The following is a 12500-nucleotide window of genomic DNA, read 5'->3' on the forward strand; positions in this document are numbered from 1 at the left end:
AGGGTTAGGGTTAGGGTAAAAGTTAGGGGGTTAGTGTTAGGGTTAGGGTTAGGGTTAGGGTTAGGGTTAGGGTTAGGTTAGGGTTAGGGTTAGGGTTAGGGTTAGGGTTAGGGGTTAGTGTTAGTGTTAGGGTTAGGGTTATTATTAGGGGGTTAGGTTTAAGTTTAGGATTAGTGTTAGGGTTAGAATTAGAAATAGGGTTAGTGTTAGGATTTGGGTCAGGATTAGGTTCAGGGTTAGGGTTAGGGTTAGGGTTAGGGTTAGGGTCAGGGAGGGTTTAGGTTTAGGATTAGGGTTAGGGTTAGATTTAGGGTTAGGTTTAGGTTTATTGTTAGATTTAGGATTTAGGGTCTAAGATTTATGGTTTAGGATTGTTTAAGGTTTAGGGTGGATTAGGTTTAGGGTTTAGAGTTTAGTGTTATGGTTACGGTTAGGGTTAGGGTTAGGGTTAGGGTTAGGGTTAGGGTTAGGGTTAGGGTTAGGGTAATGGTCAGGGTTAGGGTTAGGGTTAGGGTAAGGGTTAGGGGTTAGTGTTAGGGTTAGGGTTAGGGTTAGGGTTAGGGTTAGGGTTAGGGTTATGGTTATTCTTAGATTTATGGTTTAAAATTTAGGGTTTATGGTTTAAGGTTTAGGGTTTAGGATTGTTTAAGTTTTAGGGTGGTTTATGTTTAGGGTATAGGGTTTAGCGTTTAAGATTGTTTAATGTTTAGGGTTGTTTAGGTTTAGTGTTTAGAGTTGTTTAGGGTTTTTTAGGGTTGTTTATGATTTAGTGTTTAGGGTTGTTCAGGATTTATGATTTAGGATATTTTAAGGTTTAGGGTTTAAGGTTGTATAGTGTTTTAGGGTTTAGGGTATAATGTTTAGTGTTAAGGGTTTAGGGTTGTTTAGGGTATAGTGTTAATGGTTTTAGGGTTTAGGCTTGTTTAGGGTTTAGTGTTTAGGGTTTAGGGTTTAGGGTTTTTTAGCGTTTAGTGTTTATAGTTTAGGGTTTAGGGTGCTTTTGGAATTAGTGTTTAGGGTTTTTCGGGGTTTAGGGCTTAGGATTTAGGGAGTAAGGGTTAGTGTTAGGGTTAGGTTTAGGGTTAAGGTGAGGGTTAGGGTGAGGGTTAAGGTTAGGGTTAGGGTTAATGTTAGTGTTAGTGTTAGAATAAGGGTTAGGGTTAGGGATAGGTTTATGGTTAGGGTTAGGGTTAGGGTTAAGGTTAGGGTTAGGGTTAGGGTTAGGGTTAGGGGTTTGGGTTAGGGTTAGTGTTAGGGGTTAGGGGTTAGTGTTAGGGTTAGGGTTAGGGTTAGGGTTAGGGTTAGGTTTAGTGTTAGGGTTATTATTAGGGTGTTAGGTTTTAGTTTAGGATGAGTGTTAGGGTTAGAATTAGAAATAGGGTTAGTGTTAGGATTAGGGTCAGGGTTAGGTTTAGAAATATGGTTAGGGTTAGGGTTAAGGGTAGGGTTAAAGTTAGGGTTAGAATTAAAGTTTAGGGTTTAGTGTTAGGATTAGGGATAGTGTGAGGTTTAGGGTTACGTTTAGGGTTAGGTTTAGGGTTAGTGTTTGGGTTATGATTAGTGTTAGGATTAGGATTAGGGTTAGGGTAAGGTTTATGTTTAGGGTTAGGGTTAGGGTTAGGGTTAGGGTTAGATAGGGTTAGGTTTAGGTTTATTGTTAGATTTAGGGTTTAGGGTTTAAGGTTTATGGTTTAGGATTGTTTAAGTTTAAGGGTGGATTAGGTTTAGGGTTTAGAGTTTAGTATTATGGTTACGGTTATGGTTAGGGTTAGGGTTAGAGTTAGGGTTAGGGTTAGGGTTAGGGTTAGGGTTAAGGTTAGGGTTAGTGTTAGGGTTAGGGTTATGTTTAGTGTTAGGATTAGGGTTAGGGTTAGGGTCAGGGTTAGGTTTAGGGTTAGGGATAGGGTTTGGGTTAGATATAGGGTTAGGTTTAGGTTTATTGTTAGATTTAGGGTTTAGGGTTTAAGGTTTATGGTTTTGGATTGTTTAAAGTTTAGGGTGGATTAGGTTTAGGGTTTAGAGTTTAGTGTTATGGTTACGGTTAGGGTTAGAGTTAGGGATGGAGTTAGGTTTAGGGTTAGGGTTATGGTAAGGGTTAGGTTTAGGGTTAGGGTTAGGGTTAGGGTAAAAGTTAGGGGGTTAGTGTTAGGGTTTGTGTTAGGGTTAGGGTTAGGGTTAGGGTTAGGGTTAGGTTAGGGTTAGGGTTAGGGTTAGGGTTAGGGTTAGGGTTAGGTTAGGGTTAGGGTTAGGGTTAGGGTTAGGGTTAGGTTTAAGGGTTAGGGTTAGTGAAAGGGTTAGTGTTATAATTAGGGGGTTAGGTTTAAGTTTATGATTAGTGTTAGGGTTAGAATTAGAAATAGGGTTAGTGTTAGGATTAGGGTCAGGGTTAGGTTTAGGGTTAGGGTTAGGGTTAGGGTCAGGCAGGGTTTAGGGTTAGGGTTAGGGTTAGGGTTAGATTTAGGGTTAGGTTTAGGTTTATTGTTAGATTTAGGATTTAGGGTCTAAGGTTTATGGTTTAGGATTGTTTAAGGTTTAGGGTGGATTAGGTTTAGGGTTTAGAGTTTAGTGTTATGGTTACGGTTAGGGTTAGGATTAGGGTTAGGATTAGGGTTAAGATTAGGGTTAGGATTAGGTTTAGGGTTAGGGATAGGGTTAGCGTTAGGGTTAGGGTTAGGGTTAGGGTTAGGGTTAGGATTAGGTTTAGGGTTAGGGTTACGGTTAGGGTTAGGGTTAGGGTTAGGATTAGGGTTAAGGTTAGGGTTATGTTTAGGTTTAGGGTTAGGGTTAGGGTTAGAGTTAGGGTTAGGTTTAGGATTAGGGTTAGGGTTAGGTTTAGGGTAAGGGTTAGGGGTTAGGGTTAGGGTTATGGTTATTGTTAGGTTTAGGGTTTAGAGTTTAGTGTTTACGGTTTAAGGTTTAGGGTTTAGGATTGTTTATGATTTAGGGTGGTTTAGGTTAAGGGTTTAGGGTTTAGAGTTTAGGATTGTTTAAGGTTTAGGTTTGTTTAAGGTATAGTGTTTAGGGTTAAAAGTTTAGGGTTGTTTAGGGTTTAGTGATTAGGGTTTAGGGTTGTTTAAGGTTTAGTGTTTAAGGTTTAGGTTTTAGGGTTGTTTTGGGTTTAGTGTTTAGTGTTGTTTAGGGTATAGTGTTAATGGTTTAGGGTTTAGGGTTATTTAGGGTTTAGTGTTTAAGGTTTAAGGTATAGGGTTGTTTAGGGTTTAGTGTTTAGGGTTGTTTATGGTTTAGTGATTAGGGTTGTTTAGGGTTGTTTAGAGGTTAGTGTTTAGGGTTATTCAGGGTTTATGATTTAGGGTTGTTCAGGGATTAGGATTTATGGTTGTTCAGGGTTTAGGATTTAGGGATTAAGGTTAAGGGGTTAGGGTTAGGGTTAGGGTTAGGGTTAGCATTAGGGTTAGAGTTAGGGTTAGAGTTAGGGTTATGGGGTTATGTTAGGCTTAAGGTTAGGGTTAGGGTTATGGGGTTAAGGTTAGGGTTGGGGTTAGGGTTAGGTTAGGTTTAGGGTTAGGGTTAGGGTTATGGTTATTCTTAGATTTATTGTTTAAAATTTAGGGTTTATGGTTTAAGGTTTAGGATTTAGGATTGTTTAAGTTTTAGGGTGGTTTAGGTTTAGGGTATAGAATTTAGCGTTTCAGATTGTTTAATGGTTAGGGTTGTTTAGGTTTTAGCGTTTAGAGTTGTTTAGGGTTTTTTAGGGTTGTTTATGATTTTGTGTAGGGTTGTTCAGGATTTATGATTTAGGATATTTTAAGGTTTAGGGTTTAAGGTTGTATAGTGTTTTATTGTTTAGGGTATAATGTTTAGTGTTAAGGGTTTAGGGTTGTTTAGGGTATAGTGTTAATGGTTTTAGGGTTTAGGCTTGTTTAGGGTTTAGTGTTTAGGGTTTAGGGTTTAGGGTTTTTTAGTGTTTAGTGTTTATAGTTTAGGGTTTAGGGTGCTTTTGGAATTAGTGTTTAGGGTTTTTCGGGGTTTAGGGTTTAGGATTTAGGGTGTTAGGGTTAGTGTTAGGGTTAGGTTTAGGGTTAAGGTGAGGGTTAGGGTGAGGGTTAAGGTTAGGGTTAGGGTTAAGGTTAGTGTTAGTGTTAGGGTAAGGGTTAGGGTTAGGGATAGGGTTAGGGTTAGGGTTAGGGTTAGGGTTAAGGTTAGGGTTAGGGTTACGGTTAGGGTTAGGTTTAGGGTTAGGGTTAGGGTTAGGGTTAGGGGTTAGGGTTAGGGTTAGTGTTAGGGGTTAGGGGTTAGTGTTAGGGTTACGGTTAGGGTTAGGGTTAGGGTTAGGTTTAGTGTTAGGGTTATTATTAGGGGGTTAGGTTTTAGTTAAGGATTAGTGTTAGGGTTAGATTTAGAAATAGGGTTAGTGTTAGGATTAGGGTCAGTGTTAGGTTTAGAAATAGGGTTAGGGTTAGGGTTAAGGGTAGGGTTAGGGTTAGGATTAGATTTAAAGTTTAGGGTTTAGTGTTAGGATTAGGAATAGTGTGAGGTTTAGGGTTAGGTTTAGGGTTAGGGTTAGGGTTAGTGTTTGGGTTATGATTAGTGTTAGGATTAGGGTTAGGGTTAGGGTCAGGTTTAGGTTTAGGGTTAGGGTTAGAATTAGGGTTAGATTTAGGGTTAGGTTTAGGTTTATTGTTAGATTTAGGGTTTAGGGTTTAAGGTTTATGGTTTAGGATTGTTTAAGGTTTAGGGTGGATTAGGTTTAGGGTTTAAAGTTTAGTATTATGGTTACGGTTAGGGTTAGGGTTAGGGTTAGAGTTAGGTTTAGGGTTATTGTTAGGGTTAGGGTTAGGGTTAAGGTTAGGGTTAGTGTTAGGTTTAGGGTTATGGTTAGTGTTAGGATTAGGGTTAGGGTTAGGGTCAGGGTTAGGTTTAGGGTTAGGGATAGGGTTAGTTTTAGATTTAGGGTTAGGTTTAGGTTTATTGTTAGATTTAGGGTTTAGGGTTTAAGGTTTATGGTTTAGGATTGTTTAAGGTTTAGGGTAGATTAGGTTTAGGGTTTAGAGTTTAGTGTTATGGTTACGGTGAGGGTTAGGGTTAGGGAATGGGTTAGGGTTAGGGTTAGGGTTATGGTAAGGGTTAGGGTTAGGGTTAGGGTTAGGGTAAAAGTTAGGGGGTTAGTATTAGGGTTTGGGTTAGGGTTAGGGTTAGGGTTAGGGTAGGGTTAGGGTTAGGGTTAGGGTTAGGGTTAGGGTTAGTGTTAGGGTTAGGGTTATTATTAGGGGGTTAGGTTTAAGTTTAGGATCAGTGTTAGGGTTAGAATTAGAAATAGGTTTAGTGTTAGGATTAGGGTCAGGGTTAGGTTTAGGGTTAGGGTTAGGGTTAGGGTTAGGGTCAGGGAGGGTTTAGGGTTAGGGTTAGATTTAGGGTTAGGTTTAGGTTTATTGTTAGATTTATGGTTTAGGGTCTACGGTTTATGGTTTAGGATTTTTAAAGGTTTAGGGTGGATTAGGTTTAGGGTTTAGAGTTTAGTGTTATGGTTACGGTTAGGGTTAGGGTTAGGGTTAGGGTTAGGGTTAGGATTAGGGTTAAGGTTAGGGTTAGTGTTAGGTTACGGTTAGGGTTAGGGTTAGGGTTAGGGTAAGGGTTAGGGGTTAGGGTTAGTGTTAGGGTTAAGGTTAGGGTTAGGGTTAAGGTTAGTGTTAGGGTTAGGGTTAGGGTTAGGGTTAGGGTTAGGGTTAGGTTTAGGGTAAGGTTAGGGTTAGGGTTAGGGTTAGGTTTAGGGGTTAGGGTTAGGGTTAGGGTTAGGGGTTAGGGGTTAGGGTTAAGGTTAGGGTTAGTGTTAGGGTTATGGTTAGGGTTAGGGTGAGGGTTAGGGTTAGGGTTATGTGGTTATGTTAGGCTTAAGGTTAGGGTTAGGGTTATGGGGTTAAGGTTAGGGTTGGGGTTAGGGTTAGGTTTAGGTTTAGGGTTAGGGTTAGGGTTATGGTTATTCTTAGATTTATGGTTTAAAATTTAGGGTTTATGGTTTAAGGTTTAGGGTTTAGGATTGTTTAAGTTTTAGGGTGGTTTAGGTTTAGGGTATTGGGTTTAGCGTTTAAGATTGTTTAATGTTTAGGGTTGATTATGTTTTAGCGTTTAGAGTTGATTATGTTTTTTTAGGGTTGTTTATGATTTAGTGTTTAGGGTTGTTCAGGATTTATGATTTAGGATATTTTAAGGTTTAGGGTTTAAGGTTGTATAGTGTTTTAGGGTTTAGGCTATAATGTTTAGGGTTAAGGGTTTAGGGTTGTTTAGGGTATAGTGTTAATGGTTTTAGGGTTTAGGCTTGTTTAGGGTTTAGTGTTTAGGGTTTAGGGTTTAGGGTTTTTTAGCGTTTAGTGTTTAGAGTTTAGGGTTTAGGGTGCTTTTGGAATTAGTGCTTAGAGTTTTTCTGGGTTTAGGGTTTAGGATTTAGGGTGTTAGGGTTAGTGTTAGGGTTAAGTTTAGGGTTAGGGTGAGGGTTAGGGTGAGGGTTAGGGTGAGGGTTAAGGTTAGGGTTAGGGTTAAGTTTAGTGTTAGTGTTAGGGTAAGGGTTAGGGTTAGGGATAGGGTTAGGGTTAGGGTTAGGGTTAGGGTTAGGGTTAGTGTTAGGGTTAGGTTAGGGTTAGGGTTAGGGTTAGGGGTTAGGGTCAGGGTTAGTGTTAGGGGTTAGGGGTTAGGGTTAGGGTTAGGGCTAGGGTTATGGTTAGTGTTAGGATTAGGGTTAGGGTTAGGGTCAGGGTTAGGTTTAGGGTTAGGGTTAGGGTTAGGGTTAGATTAAGGGATAGGTTTATGTTTATTGTTAGATTTAGGGTTTAGGATTTAAGGTTTATGGTTTAGGATTGTTTAAGGTTTAGGGTGGATTAGGTTTAGGGTTTAGAGTTTAGTATTATGGTTACGGTTAGGGTTAGGGTTAGGGTTAGGGTTAGGGTTAGGGTTAGGGTTAGGTTTAGGGTTAGGGTTAGGTTTAAGGTTAGTGTTAGGCCTAGGGTTAGGGTTATGGTTAGTGTTAGGATTAGGGTTAGGTTTAGGGTCAGGGTTAGGTTTAGGGTTAGGGTTAGGGTTAGGGTTAGATTTAGGGTCAGTTTTAGGTTTATTGTTAGATTTAGGGTTTAGGGTTTAAGGTTTATGGTTTAGGATTGTTTAATGTTTAGGGTGGATTAGGTTTAGGGTTTAGAGTTTAGTGTTATGGTTACAGTTAGTGTTAGGGTTTGGGTTAGGGTTAGGGTTAGGGTTAGGGTAATGGTCAGGGTTAGGGTTAGGGTTAGGGTAAGGATTAGGGGTTAGTGTTAGGGTTAGGGTAAGGGTTAGGGTTAGCGTTAGGTTAGGGTTAGGGTTAGGGTTAGGGTTAGGGGTTAGGGTTAGTGTTAGGGTTAGGGTTATTATTAGGGGGTTAGGTTTAAGTTTAGGATTAGTGTTAGGGTTAGAATTAGAAATAGGGTTAGTGTTAGGATTAGGGTCAGGGTTAGGTTTAGGGTTAGGGTTAGGGTTAGGGTTAGGGTCAGGGAGGCTTTAGGGTTAGGGTTAGGGTTAGGGTTAGATTTAGGGTTAGGTTTAGGTTTATTGTTAGATTTAGGATTTCGGGTCTAAGGTTTATGGTTTAGGATTGTTTAAGGTTTAGGATGGATTAGGTTTAGGGTTTAAAGTTTAGTGTTATTTTTACGGTTAGGGTTAGGTTTAGGTTTAGGATTAGGGTTAAGGTTAGGGTTAGGATTAGGTTTAGGGTTAGGGTTAGGGTTAGGGTTAGGGTTAGGGTTAGGGTTAGGTTTAGGGTTAGGATTAGGGTTAGGGTTAGGGTTAGAGTAAGGGTTAGGGGTTAGGTTTAGGGTTATGGTTATTGTTAGGTTTAGGGTTTAGGGTTTAGTGTTTAGGGTTTAAGGTTTAGGGTTTAGGATTGTTTAAGATTTAGGGTGGTTTAGGTTAAGGGTTTAGGGTTTAGAGTTTAGGATTGTTTAAGGTTTAGGGTTGTTTAGGGTATAGTGTTTAGGGTTAAAAGTTTAGGGTTGTTTAGGGTTTAGTGTTTAGGGTTTAGGGTTTTTTAAGGTTTAGTGTTTAAGGTTTAGGTTTTAGGGTTGTTTTGGGTTTAGTGTTTAGTGTTGTTTAGGGTATAGTGTTAATGGTTTAGGGTTTAGGGTTATTTAGGGTTTACTGTTTAAGGTTTAGTGTATAGGGTTCTTTAGGGTTTAATGTTTAGGGTTGTTTATGGTTTAGTGATTAGGGTTGTTTAGGGTTGTTTAGAGGTTAGTGTTTAGGGTTATTCAGGGTTTATGATTTAGGGTTGTTCAGGGTTTAGGATTTATGGTTGTTCAGGGTTTAGGATTTAGGGATTAAGGTTAAGGGGTTAGGGTTAGGGTTAGGGTTAGGGTTAGGGTTAGGGTTAGGGTTAAGGTTAGGGTTATGGTTAGGGTTAGGGTTATGGTTAGTGTTAGGATTAGGGTTAGGGTTAGGGTCAGGGTTAGGTTTAGGGTTAGGGTTAGGGTTAGGGTTAGGGTTAGGGTTAGATTTAGGTTCAGGTTTAGGTTTATTGTTAGATTTAGGGTTTAGGGTTTAAGGTTTATGGTTTAGGATTGTTTAAGGTTCACGGTAAATTAGGTTTAGGGTTTAGAGTTTAGTGTTATGGTTACGGTTAGTGTTAGGGTTAGGGTTAGGGTTAGGGTAATGGTTAGGGTTAGGGTTAGGGTTAGGGTTAGGGTTAGGTTAGGGTTAGGGTTAGGGTTAGGGTTAGGGTTAGGGTTTAGGGTTAGTTTTAGGGTTAGGGTTATTATTAGGGGGTTAGGTTTAAGTTTAGGATTATTGTTAGGGTTAGAATTAGAAATAGGGTTAGTGTTAGGATTAGGGTCAGGGTTAGGTTTAGGGTTAGGGTTAGGGTTAGGGTGAGGGTTAGGATCAGGGAGGGTTTAGGGTTAGGGTTAGGGTTAGGGTAAGATTTAGGTTTAGGTTTAGGTTTATTGTTAGATTTAGGATTTAGGGTCTAAGGTTTATGGTTTAGGATTGTTTAAGTTTTAGGGTGGATTAGGTTTAGGGTTTAGAGTTTAGTGTTATGGTTACGGTTAGGGTTAGGGTTATGGTTAGGGTTAGGATTAGGGTTAAGGTTAGGGTTAGGATTAGGTTTAGGTTTAGGGTTAGGGTTATTGTTAGGGTTAGGGTTAGGGTTAGGGTTAGGGTTAGGATTAGGGTTAGGGTTAGGGTTAGGTTAAGTTTTAGGGGTTAGGGTTAGGGTTATGGTTATTGTTAGGTTTAGGGTTTAGGGTTTAGTGTTTAGGGTTTAAGGTTTAGGGTTTAGGATTGTTTAAGATTTAGGGTGGTTTACGTTAAGGGTTTAGGGTTTAGAGTTTAGGATTGTTTAAGGTTTAGGGTTGTTTAGGGTATAGTGTTTAGGGTTAAAAGTTTAGGGTTGTTTAGGGTTTAGTGTTTAGGGTTTAGGGTTGTTTAATGTTTAGTGTTTAAGGTTTAGGTTTTAGGGTTGTTTTGGGTTTAGTGTTTACTGTTGTTTAGGGTATAGTGTTAATGGTTTAGGGTTTAGGGTTATTTAGGGTTTAGTGTTTAAGGTTTAGGGTATACGGTTGTTTAGGATTTAGTGTTTAGGGTTGTTTATGGTTTAGTGATTAGGGTTGTTTAGGGTTGTTTAGAGGTTAGTGTTTAGGGTTATTCAGGGTTTATGATTTAGGGTTGTTCAGGGTTTAGGATTTATGGTTGTTCAGGGTTTAGGATTTAGGGATTAAGGTTAAGGGTTTAGGGTTATGGTTAGGGTTAGGGTTAGGGTTAGCATTAGGGTTAGAGTTAGGGTTAGAGTTAGGATTATGGGGTTATGTTAGGCTTAAGGTTAGGGTTAGGGTTAAGGGGTTAAGGTTAGGGTTGGGGTTAGGGTTAGGTTTAGGTTTAGGGTTAGGGTTAGGGTTATGGTTATTCTCAGATTTAAGGTTTAAATTTTAGGGTTTATGGTTTAAGGTTTAGGGTTTAGGATTGTTTAAGTTTTAGGGTGGTTTAGGTTTAGGGTATAGGGTTTAGCGTTTAAGATTGTTTAATATTTAGGGTTGTTTAGGTTTTTGCGTTTAGAGTTGTTTAGGGTTTTTTAGGGTTGTTTATGATTTAGTGTTTAGGGTTGTTCAGGATTTATGATTTAGGATATTTTAAGGTTTAGGGTTTAAGGTTGTATAGTGTTTTAGGGTTTAGTGTATAATGTTTAGGGTTAAGGGTTTAGGGTTGTTTAGGGTATAGTGTTAATGATTTTAGGGTTTAGGCTTGTTTAGTGTTTAGTGTTTAGGGTTTAGGATTTAGGGTTTTTTAGCGTTTAGTGTTTATAGTTTAAAGTTAAGGGTGCTTTTGGAATTAGTGTTTAAGGTTTTTCGGGGTTTAGGGTTTAGGATTTAGGGTGTTAGGGTTAGTGTTAGGGTTAGGTTTAGGGTTAAGGTGAGGGTTAGGGTGAGGGTTAAGGTTAGGGTTAGGGTTAAGGTTAGTGTTAGTGTTAGGGTAAGGGTTAGGGTTAGGGATAGGGTTAGGGTTAGGTTTAGGGTTAGGGTTAAGGTTAGGGTTAGGGTTAGGGTTAGGGTTAGGGTTAGGGGTTAGGGTTAGGGTTAGTGTTAGGGGTTAGGGGTTAGTGTTAGGGTTAGGGTTAGGGTTAGGGTTAGGTTTAGTGTTAGGGTTATTATTAGGGGGTTAGGTTTTAGTTTAGGATTAGTGTTAGGGTTAGAATTAGAAATAGGGTTAGTGTTAGGATTAGGGTCAAGGTTAGGTTTAGGGATATGGTTAGGGTTAGGGTTAAGGGTAGGGTTAGGGTTAGGGTTAGATTTAAAGGTTAGGGTTTAGTGTTAAGATTAGGGAAAGTGTGAGGTTTACGGTTAGGTTTAGGGTTAGGGTTAGGGATAGTGTTTGGGTTATGATTAGTGTTATTATTAGGGTTAGGGTTAGGGTCAGGTTTAGGTTTAGGTTTAGGGTTAAGGTTAGGGTTAGATTTAGGGTTAGGTTTAGGTTTATTGTTAGATTTAGGGTTTAGGGTTTAAGGTTTAAGGTTTAGGATTGTTTAAGGTTTAGGGTAGATTAGGTTTAGGGTTTAGAGTTTAGTATTATGGTTGCGGTTAGGGTTAGGGTTAGGGTTAGAGTTAGGGTTAGGGTTAGGGTTAGGGTTAGGGTTAGGGTTAAGGTTAGGCTTAATGTTAGGGTTAGGGTTATGGTTAGTGTTAGGATTAGGGTTAGGGTTAGGGTCAGGGTTAGGTTTAGGGTTAGGGATAGGCTTAGGGTTAGATTTAGGTTTAGGTTTAGGTTTATTGTTAGATTTAGGGTTTAGGGTTTAAGGTTTATGGTTTAGGATTGTTTAAGGTTTAGGGTGGATTAGGTTTAGGGTTTAGAGTTTAGTGTTATGGTTACGGTTAGGGTTAGGGTTAGGGATGGGGTTAGGGTTAGGGTTAGGGTTATGGTAAGGGTTAGGGTTAGGGTTAGGGTTAGGGTTAGGGTTATGGTAAAAGTTAGGGGGTTAGTGTTAGGGTTTGGGTTAGGGTTAGGGTTAGGGTTAGGTTTAGGTTAGGGTTAGGGTTAGGGTTAGTGTTAGGGTTAGGGTTATTATTAGGGGGTTAGGTTTAAGTTTAGGATTAGTGTTAGAGTTAGAGTTAGAAATAGGGTTAGTGTTAGGATTAGGGTCAGGGTTAGGTTTAGGGTTAGGGTTAGGGTTAGGGTTAGGGTTAAAGTCAGGGCGGGTTTAGGGTTAGGGTTAGGGTTAGGGTTAGATTTAGGGTTAGGTTTAGGTTTATTGTTAGATTTAGGATTTAGGGTCTAAGTTTTATGGTTTAGGATTTTTTAAGGTTTAGGGTGGATTAGGTTTACGGTTTAGAGTTTAGTGTTATGGTTACGGTTAGGGTTAGGGTTAGGGTTAGGATTAGGATTAGGGTTAGGGTTAGGGTTAGGATTAGGTTTAGGGTTAGGGTTAGGGTTAGGGTTAGGGTTAGGGTTAGGGTTAGGGTTAGGGTTAGGGTTAGGGTAAGGGTTAGGGGTTAGGGTTAGGGTTATGGTTATTGTTAGGTTTAGGGTTTAGGGTTTAGTGTTTAGGGTTTAAGGTTTAGGGTTTAGGATTGTTTAAGATTTAGGGTGGTTTACGTTAAGGGTTTAGGGTTTAGAGTTTAGGATTGTTTAAGGTTTAGGGTTGTTTAGGGTATAGAGTTTAGGGTTAAAAGTTTAGGGTTGTTTAGGGTTTAGTGTTTAGGGTTTAGGGTTGTTTAAGGTTTAGTGTTTAAGGTTTAGGTTTTAGGGTTGTTTTGGGTTTAGTGTTTAGTGTTGTTTAGGGTATAGTGTTAATGGTTTAGGGTTTAGGGTTATTTAGGGTTTAGTGTTTAAGGTTTAGGGTATAGGGTTGTATAGTGTTTAGTGTTTAGGGTTGTTTATGGTTTAGTGATTAGGGTTGTTTAGGGTTGTTTAGAGGTTAGTGTTTAGGGTTATTCAGGGTTTATGATTTAGGGTTGTTCAGGGTTTAGGATTTATGGTTGTTCAGGTTTTAGGATTTAGGGATTAAGGTTAATGGGTTAGGGTTAGGGTTAGGGTTAGGG

Source organism: Micromys minutus (genome assembly GCF_963924665.1).
Source record: "Micromys minutus genome assembly, chromosome: 9".
In the NCBI taxonomy this organism is placed as follows: Eukaryota; Metazoa; Chordata; class Mammalia; order Rodentia; family Muridae; genus Micromys; species Micromys minutus.